Here is a 10,264-nt window from a genome sequence, read left to right on the forward strand (position 1 = left end):
GAAGCCCATTTCTGGTGTCCCTCGCCGTGATGTTGCTGGAATATTGCTAAATGCGGCGTAAAACCATATTCACTCACTCACTCATATTTCTAAAACATGTTTCTGCCGTATATAAGATCTATTCTAAGCTCATGCCACCATTCAATAATTTACATTGTTTGTGTGACCACACACCTGCCGTCCGAAAAATGATGATGTCCGAAAATCTCTGATTCGACAATACTGTCAAACACCGTTGTATCGAAACATCGTTTTTCGAAATCCAATCTTGGTCTTTGTTCCTTCTGTAGCCATCATTAGTTGTGTCGAACCTATGATAACTCAAAGTACTGACGTAGGTTCCTTTTACTTCGACACAAAGGTGTTTGACTGTACCCGACTGTTCGAGACATGACATTTCGTCCCGTGATGTACTGATGATACAGAAATAATACCAAAATAAGACTTTATATGATAGAAGTTCTAGCTCAAATTATTATTGCAGACATTCCAGTATTTGGTATTATAGATGCTGTCCAACATGTATACATTTAAAATGAAAATACGGACGATTATTCACACTTCTATAAAAAATAATGCATTTCTGTCAATAACACTAACTATCAGTCCTCAGGTAAGCCCTAAAAATTACTTAGATTACAATAATAAATTAAAACATTCGAATGAATTAATGCAACGCTGCATTAAATCGACCCTCTCCTGGACAAACATCATTTCAAGCGAACCCTATAGAGTTATGTCCATTGGAGCGCTCTTTACAAATATTATATAACGCAACTTGTGATTGAAACCAGTTTGGCAAACACCGACAACACCGCGTGCAACAGTTTTCGATGCACGGAGCAATTGCATACATTCCAGTCTTCTCTGTTTGGAAGCTGTTCGCCTCGAAGTTTCTTTCTATTATCGATTTCAGACATGTCGTAAGGGATAATGTCTTTTATTGCATCAATAGGAAACTAAAATGAATGTATATGCCCCAATATATATAATATAGGCCAAAATATTGTCGAAAATGTGTGACATTGTGCCTTTAAGTTAACCCTTTGGTATATATTACCGGATGTGTTTTACTCAGGACCAATCTAGCAAGTCACGGTTCGACATGAAGCAGTCAGCAATCGAAATGTGACCAGTTTCCGTCTTTTAGTTCGATCACGAACACAAACACTTAAAAACGGCACGCAAACAAAAACAAGTAACGTTTTGTCGGTGTTTCCATTTTCTGAATATTAGGATTTGTTGCAAGACGTCAATAGCTGTAATCTGATCATGGTTGCTGAAAACATCAGCGAATGGGTGCTATCTGCCTGTATGTTCACACACGATTTCCCCGAAACAACTGCTAATGGTCATTTTTAACGTAATTTATATAACCATAAATTCATAAACATTTATTACCAGAAATTGTAATAATATTGGAAATTCCACATGAAATTGTTGACAAGCTTTTACGTGGTAGTGTTAATTAGAAGATAAAGCTATTCTGTTTTCAATTTTGCGGTCCTTTATCGTTGATTTAAGACCGCTAATGTAATTTAAAAACCGAACGCATTAGCTAGTCCAGTCATTTTATGAGAATACCCACCACAAATTGCAACAGAATGATTTCAACTGTTTTAAGACCCTGAAGCATTCCTTTATAACATATAAAAAGTCTAGGAAAATCTCAGTGGTGGAACAAGGTCAAATTCGACCCTCAAGGTCATAGGGGTCATCTTCACTTTCGAAATCTTAGATATAAATGCAAACTTTTTGGTAATCTACTTAATTGTGTCATGTCATATATCAAATTAACGCTCAGATGGCAGGCTTTTCAGAAATATATTTATATATTCAGAAATAAGGATTAGTCTCATCATATTGTTCTGTTTTTAAAAAAAAAACATTCCGAAAAATATGAAAATCGTAGATGGACATCAACATGTATATGTATGCTACGATTATGCCAAAATAATCATTTTTCAATTGTGTGACAATTTTTTACGTGAAGACATATTGTGATGAATATGAATCAACCAATAGTCATTCCAAATAATAATGAAATAGAATGAACGATCAATGTTTTATATCAACACATTTTGATCAACTACAAGGATGGGATCCTTTTGCCATCTCTTTTCCATCCCCAGTCTGTCACAAAGTGGCTGAAAAACAATGTCACACCAAATGACAATGACAATTTCCAGTGAGCCTTCATCCAGTGTTTTTAAGAACGTCGTCCTAGTCCATAAGGCTTGGAGGAATTGACGCACAGATAAGCTTTTTGGATGCATTGGAAACATCATGTCTGGATGGGTTCTGTTTGTTCTGGTATATGCCAGTAGTTGTTGCCAGAGCTATTCGAGATCACTTTCTTGTAGACACAGCTCTCAATGGTCTGTTGGTATCAAGAACTTTTAATATGAGCCTTCCTAGCTTCCGTAAACCTTCTGATGAAGTCGACCTGCCACTCCCCTTCACTGATGATGAAGATCTCAACATGCGACAGTGCTGTAAAATGAGCTAGTGATCGAATCCTTGACTGTTGGGGAAGTATCTTCTTCAAACACATTAGAAAGCATTCACCGTCGTGTTAACCAAGAAAAAGACGCGCTTAGCAATTTAAAGGACAGCAAAACTCCAGTACATGAACGTGGTGGATATCTTACGGATTTTCATTAACGCTGAAAGATAAGGAAATTGGAAGATGCACCTAAAGTCTATTGCTGAGATGTTGCCATTATTTGCAGCAGCTGGTCATAACTTGTACACCAAAGCAGTTCGGTTGTACCTTCAGATGATGACCTGTAACATATGTTGTATTTGGGATTACACTTTCTTTGTAAAGTACAGATTCTAGTACTTTTGTTGGGTTAAGTCCCATCCGGGAATCGAACCCACACCATCAGAGTCAAGCACCTAATCGCCAGCACACAAAGTCAGACGCCTAGACCCCTCAGCCACCTCAGCTTCCACAAAAATGGAAGTCGGACAACTGGTAGTGTAGACTGCGGACTTTGTGTACCCCTCTGTTAAGTGTTAACTGGCACAGCTCCCACGACCGAAAGCACTTTCTTTTGTGGAAGCCGCGGTGGCTGAGCGGTCTAGAAGTCTGAATTTGTGTGCTGGCGATTAGGTGCCTGACTCTGAGGTGTGGGTTCGAATCCCGGATGGGACTCAACCCAACAAAAGTACTAGAATCTGTACTTTACAAAGAAAGTGTAATCCCAAATATAACATATGTTACATTGGGGCACATTCTAAATGGCATTGTGTAGTTCATGGATGATGACCTCCCTGCAAGACACACATCCCAAGACCTTTGAACTCTTCAACTCAGGTCATCATGTTATCCGCCGCTCCAATTGTTATTGGGGAGGATTTCCAACAGATGATTGAACAGGTGCTCATGCGGAACATGAAAACAAATGGAGGACTTACAAGGTGGCAGGCATGTCTGAGACGCATCAGCTTGTGTCAATGTCATCATGCATGGAAGTCAGCAATGCCATGAGTGATCTTACAAGTAGTGGAAACAGAAACTCTGAACTACACATGGACATGTCTAATGCAAGACAGGAGAGAGACAAGAATGATGCCATGAAACTTCTCTATTTCCTTCATGACAGAGGCCCTTTCAAACAAGGTCCTGACCTCAGAAACACTGCAAATGGAGTTGTCGCAAGTGAAACTGAATGCAGATGATGCATGTTGAGTTTGGTAGCGCTTTTGTGGACTCTATGACACCATAAGATGAAGAAATGTGGACATTGATCCAGTTTTATTGTTTCAAAGGTTTCTGATTACCGATAGCCAGTCAACACACGACCTCCAATTTTTGCTAAAGTTGAACTTTGCAGTTATCCACCTGCACTGTTTGATTCTCCCTCTTTCCTGAAGGAAACAAGCAAACCTGCCCTGACTTCATTTATATCAAAAATTGGATGATGGTGTTTCCCGTGGTCCAGCTTCTGATGCTGTGTATGTATCTCGATGGCGGGGCTTTGCTGCATACTCTACCTTGGCCGCATACTGCACCTATGTCAAAAGACACTATGGCAGAGATACTGTTGTGTTGAATGGATACTCAAGTTCATGGACAAAGTATACAACACAATTGAGACGGACTGGTGGACTTAAATTTGGTTAAATTTTATGAGAGTATGATCTTACAATCAAAGAAAGAGTAATTCCAGGCCAATGTTCAGAACAAACAACGGTTCATCATGATGACGTGTTCCTATCTAGAAGCTGACTGATGTCACTCAGTTCAAGCCACTGTTGATGCTGATGTTGTGATATTTCAAACAGCAATTTCACTGGCATACCAGTCATAAACAGTTCTCATAGGGGACGACACGGATCTGCTGGTGACACAAATCTGGACTCGCATGATATCTTCTTGCAGTCAACACCCAAGAAAAGTTCTTTGAAAAGAATTCCATTTTGGAACATCAATGACACCAAGAAGAAGCATGAAGCATTGTTGTTCATACATCCTGTCTTAGGCTGTGGTACGACATCAAGAATCCATAGAATTTGAACAGCAATACAAATCATTCAAGCTGGAGGGAAGGCCATGGTTTGTCTCCTGTATGGAGAAACAGGTGAAAGTGTGAACTTACTCACAGACGTTTTTGTGACAAAATAGCCTCAAGCCAGATGCATGTTTATCCTAAGAATCGTCCACCAACCTCAACAGCAGTCAAGTGTCAGTCGCCGGGCTTACTTTCAGATTCAAGAGTTGAAAGGAAATTACCATCCGCTTGTTTGACAGATTAAGGATGGAAAAGAGATGACAAAAGGATCCTAACCTTGTAGATCTTTCCCCAGCTCCAAAGGAACTGTTGACAATTATCATATGCAACTGTAAAACAAACATTTGCAATTCTCAAAGATGCACATGTAAGAGACATGGATTGAGATGCACTCACTTGTGTAGTGTGTGCCGTGATTGTGCATGTCTGAGTGCTCAAAAGGCTTGATCTCAGTGATGAATGATGCAATCAGAGAACTGTTGTAAAATTATTTAGAAAAGGACGTTGCCATTCTGTAAAACAAGATTAGCTAATGAATGCAGGTAATTCATAATGAAATACCGTTTATGAAGTTGAGTAATAGACAACTCTTTTACATAAGTTTCAATCGACAAAATGACTTGTTTTTCATCATTGTACTTGATGAAAATGTGTTGATATAAAACATTGATCGTTCATTCTATTTCATAATTATTTGGAATGACTATTGGTTGATATATATTCATCATAATATTTCTTCATGTTAACAATTGTCACAGAATTGAAAAATGAAATTTTTGGCATAATCGTAGCATACATATACATGTGGATGTCCATCTACGATTTTCATATATTTCGGACTGATTTTTTTTAAAATACAACAATAGGATAAGATTAATCCTTATTAAACCATATATTTCTGAAAAGCCTGTAATCTGAGCTTTAATTTGATATATAACATGACACAATTGAGTAGACCACAAAAAAGTTTGCATTTCAATCTAAGATTTCGAGAGTGAAGATGACCCCTATGACCTTGAGGGTCGAATTTGACCTTGTTCCACCACTGAGATTTTCCTAGACTTTTTATATGTTATAATGCAATGCTTCAGGGTCTTAAAACAGTTGAAATCATTTCTGTTGCAATTTGTGGTGGGTTAGGTCAAAATCTAACCAGGATGACTGGACTAAGCGTGATGAGCTCTCAGCCAATCAGAATCCAGTATCACACATTGTCGTGCTTGAATATATTTTGCTTGGAGAAGAATATACACAGTAATATACAGTCCCACAGTGACAATCTATTTCTTCGTAAATGTTTTCTTTGCAATAATGTTCGTCATTATTTTCTCTATAATTGTGTAGTTATTTACTCCTATCACGCCACCCAGCACCACGTCTTCGCATTATTGTGGGGGCGGTGGGGTAGCCTTGTGAGTGGTTAAAGCGTTCGCTCGTCACGCCATATTTCATCCCTGATTCTAGTGCGTATTAACTGCCAATTCTATACACTGCTTAGTCGGGGATGGTGATATCTTGGATTTGGATTTGATCATTATAATACTCACTTCCAATTTCATATTGAATCATTTGTGGAAATCCGTTCCTTTTCGTTTTAAAAATTCGCATTAGCGACAGAAATGTAGCATTGCAGATATAACTTCTTTGAGTGGCATTTTAGAAGTTGGGAAGTACAATATGGAACAAACTTTATTGATAACAACTTCTTTCTATTCGTGAGCACTCACGAATAAAAAGAAGTTGTTATCCATAAAGTTTGTTCTATATTGCAGACATACATCGGCATTGCAATTGTGCTATCGTATCAGTGACAAAATTTGTCTCCAATGCGGTTCCCGATATTGTCTTGTTTCACAAGTTCCGATGTTTTTACATGAATAGTTGACTTGACTTTGCTTGTGTTTGTGCACGCCACACTTCTGTTTATTGCAAGGTGCTCCTTTCATTGGAAAAGTGCCAACGTTGCAATCTTCATAATGAGATGAGACGCTTACTTTTCGTTTCAATGAAAAAAATCCCGTTATAATAAATTTTATCCTGAAATAATAGACTTCGCGTCCTTCGATATTCACCAATGACGCCATTGCAATAAAGGGTTACAACGGAGACATTTGTCCTGAAAATGAAACCTTCAAGGACACGGTTTAATCAGCATCTGCCGTTCACATGCGCCCTGTAGCGTGCACTCCATTCTCTGCACTTCATTGCGTCCTTGAACTCTCGCGTGATAGACTTTCCTGTTAATAGTATACACGTGAAAAGCACGATCTTCACAATATTTCCAATTTCCAGTAGGCGCCGATATGACGGTTGCTGGAACTGTCACACCATTTCATTGAGGTAGATATCCGCGCATACTTACATATTTGCGTGAAAGTAATTTGTGTTGAGTGAGTGAGTGAGTGAGTTTAGTTTTACGCCGCACTCAGCAGTATTCCAGCTATATGGCGGCGAGTTAAACTGAATTATTTGTTCATGTGAGTAACAGAATTTATTACCCTTCAGAGGTTATCTCCCATTTGACAGACACCCAGTTGACAGACACCCAGTTGGCACACACTGAGCAAGAAGGTTAATTAGGGTAGTTGTTAGGGTAGAGTTGTTTTTTACTATCAATTACTATCGAATAGAGGTTTGTCACTGTGTTTACACAGAACTTGGTCGCCGATTAATGATAATCTGTCTTCTCTCCTCACTTTGTTTTTAGTATCAGTTGATCTTTGTATGAGGAAAGATCTTAAGAGAGTTTTACATCTGTTTTTAAAAACAAGGATTAATTAATTAATTTTATCAATGGACTAATTTTAAATTTGACTCAACAAATATATCAAACGGTGAAGAGCATATCTGTTCGATATCAATATGGCTGGAGTGCGGAGAGTGGAGTATCTGATGTCACAGAGAGGGGCCCCTCAAATTGTTCTGGATGGTTATGTTTACACCAGAAATAAGGTCAGACAGACCTGCACCCACTGGAGATGCATCGTCAAGACCTGCACGGGGAGGTGTTCAACTTTCGGAGACTTCCTTCGAACAAAAGAGTTCATCAGGAGAGCAGCTGCCCTTGCCTTATTGCCACAAGATCAGGTTCAAGACACCTGGATTGATCCCATGGACTCCTCCCCAGCCTCTGACCGCATTGAGGACTTCAAGGATTACATGGTCGTCACATGGGTGGACTATGACGCCCGATTCCCACTGTCACTTTGGAACCATCACAACACTGTAGGACCAAGGACCAACAACAACTTGGAAGGTTTCCACAGTCGGATGAACAGATCTCTTCCACACCGCCACCCCAACATATTTCGCTTTGTGGAAGTAATTCGGAGGATCGAGATGGCTGACAGAGCCAAGGTGAGACAACTCGACTGTGGGGCTGCTCCTCCAAGTCGCAAGCGAGTCTACAGATAGATCGACAACAGGATCCCGAGGCTCAAAGACACACTGAGTCGCGGCGAGAAAACTCCTCTTCAGTTCCTAGATGCGGTGGCCAACCTCATAAAACTTGGCTAACAAGACATGAACTTTACTGGACTTGCTATAACTAAGCTTTGATTAGATCTATAAATACAGATAAAACATTGCTATGTCAAAGATATATCTACTTGAAGCTACTGTGCTACTATTATGCATTGTTATTTGAAAAATATTATATTCTTGTTATCAAATAAATATTAGATTTTTTTCTTGTGTTTTTATTTGGACTATTCCATTATAATGTGTAGGTAACAGGTAGTTGCACATCTGTTCATTGAACCGTCCCTTCAGATAAATTAGCTCACTCAGTATCTTCAAATTCTTACAGCAGTGTATCAACCTTTGAGAAGCCTTCGTTCAGCTGACAAATTCCGTTTCGCGGGAAGGATGAATTCATCTCACCCTGTTTCAACGGGTGATATGGACGACCTCGACAGTGCCGACCTTTGTCATTAAAATCCAACTCACGTGGATAATTCAACTATTATTGTCAGGAAAAGTTCCTTTTATCTATTTTTAATGTGCTATTTTCATCTATTAAGTTTAGGAAGTGGTAAAAGACTAGACCTGAAGATACATCCTAAACGTTTGTATTCCTTGAAATAACAAGTCACCTGAAACAGTTTTTAAGCCAGCAGGAGTTGTGCCCCTTCGAATATCGACCGATAATGTTCGTCTTCGACAACAATCATGACGAAACGCTTTGCGTCCCATTCAGCGGTAGAAATATGATGAGAAATGGATGAAAACGGTTCCAGAAAACGAACAAAAACACCTAAAAATCTAAAGGGTAATAAATTCGTTATAGGACCATTTGCCAGGTCGTATCGGACGGTACGGCCCGTTTGAATCGACCTCAGGAAACAAAAATTCAAAGGAGCCCCACCATCTCATCCTACCCGGTAAATAGTCCTGCAAGTAATGATATTTAAACGTTTCCATGTCCAAAGTCCGATTTTCCAGTTCTGGATGTTTCAAAATCATGAATGCGTGTCCGTATGTGGCAGCGACAGTTGGTACCGTCCGTGGCCATGTTTCTAATCGGTTTGGTATGATCGGGGTACCGATCCGTTGTCGCTTCCTATATGTTGTGTATTAATATTTGACTCTTGTAAAGTTGTTTTGAGGCTAAAAGGCTAAAATAATGCCGATGGATACCGCGTTAAATTTCATTCTTTCGTATGCAAACGCAGACTTTGTTATACAGACATTTCATAGAGTTTTACCACATTCATGGTGCAGTGGAGAGAGTTCCTGCCAGGAGAGCGGAATGTCGGTGGTTCGATCCCCTGGAAACGTTCTTTTTTTAAGAGGCTCAAACAAAAGGCTTGTCGTTACCGTGTCTACTTCGATTTTCTCGGCTTCAAGGGGATAAAAGAAGGACCTTTCTGCTCGTGTATTAAATAAATCGAGTCTGTGCCAGACTACCCAGTGATCAACAGCATGAGCATCGATCTACGCAATTGGGAACCGATGACATGTCTCAACCAACTCAGCGAGCTTGACCACCAGATCCCGATAGTCGCCTCTTACGACAAACATGGGTTGCCGAAGGTGAATTCTATCCCGGATCTTCACGGGTCTGTTGTACAAGTAAATAACAGGCGTGACTCACGTAAGGTGGCAATCTGATTACGACCACGAGGTCAGATACCACGCAATGATAGTGTTGTGACATGTTTCACGCTTTAGTCATGGCGATACTGTACGTGACTGAAGTCAGCTACTGAACCGAGATATCAGAATATCTGTCATGATAAGGGGAGATTTATATTGCCTGGATTGAATTGATTCACCCAACATAGTTGCTTTCTAGGCGTGCATATAGATAACAGTGTCAGAAAGGAGGGCACTTTAATTATATCTCAGTAGGTTTGGTATTCAATGGGTGTATGTTGCCTGGAGTGTGTATGTGTCTTGTGTGTGTTTGTGTCTGTGTTTGTGAGTGAGTAGGTGAGTGAGTTGAGTTTTACGCCGCCCTATAGTGTCTGTGTTTGTGGGGGTGGGAGAGAGACTGAAGGTTGTGTGAGTGAGTGGGTATGGTTTTACGCCGCTTTTAGCAATATTCCAGCAATATCACGGCGGTTGAAACCAGAAATGGGCTTCACACATTGTACCCATGTGGGTAATCGAATCGGGACTTCGGCGTGACGAGCGGACACTTTAACCACTAGGCTACCCCACCGCGCAAGGGAGGCTGTGCGTGTGTGTGTGTTCAATTGCAAGGCAATGAGCGAGCGAGTGAGAGTGAGTGAGTGAGTATG

Source organism: Haliotis rubra, unplaced genomic scaffold (genome assembly GCF_003918875.1).
Source record: "Haliotis rubra isolate DU_JTF1 unplaced genomic scaffold, ASM391887v1 Scf527, whole genome shotgun sequence".
Lineage (NCBI taxonomy): Eukaryota > Metazoa > Mollusca > Gastropoda > Lepetellida > Haliotidae > Haliotis > Haliotis rubra.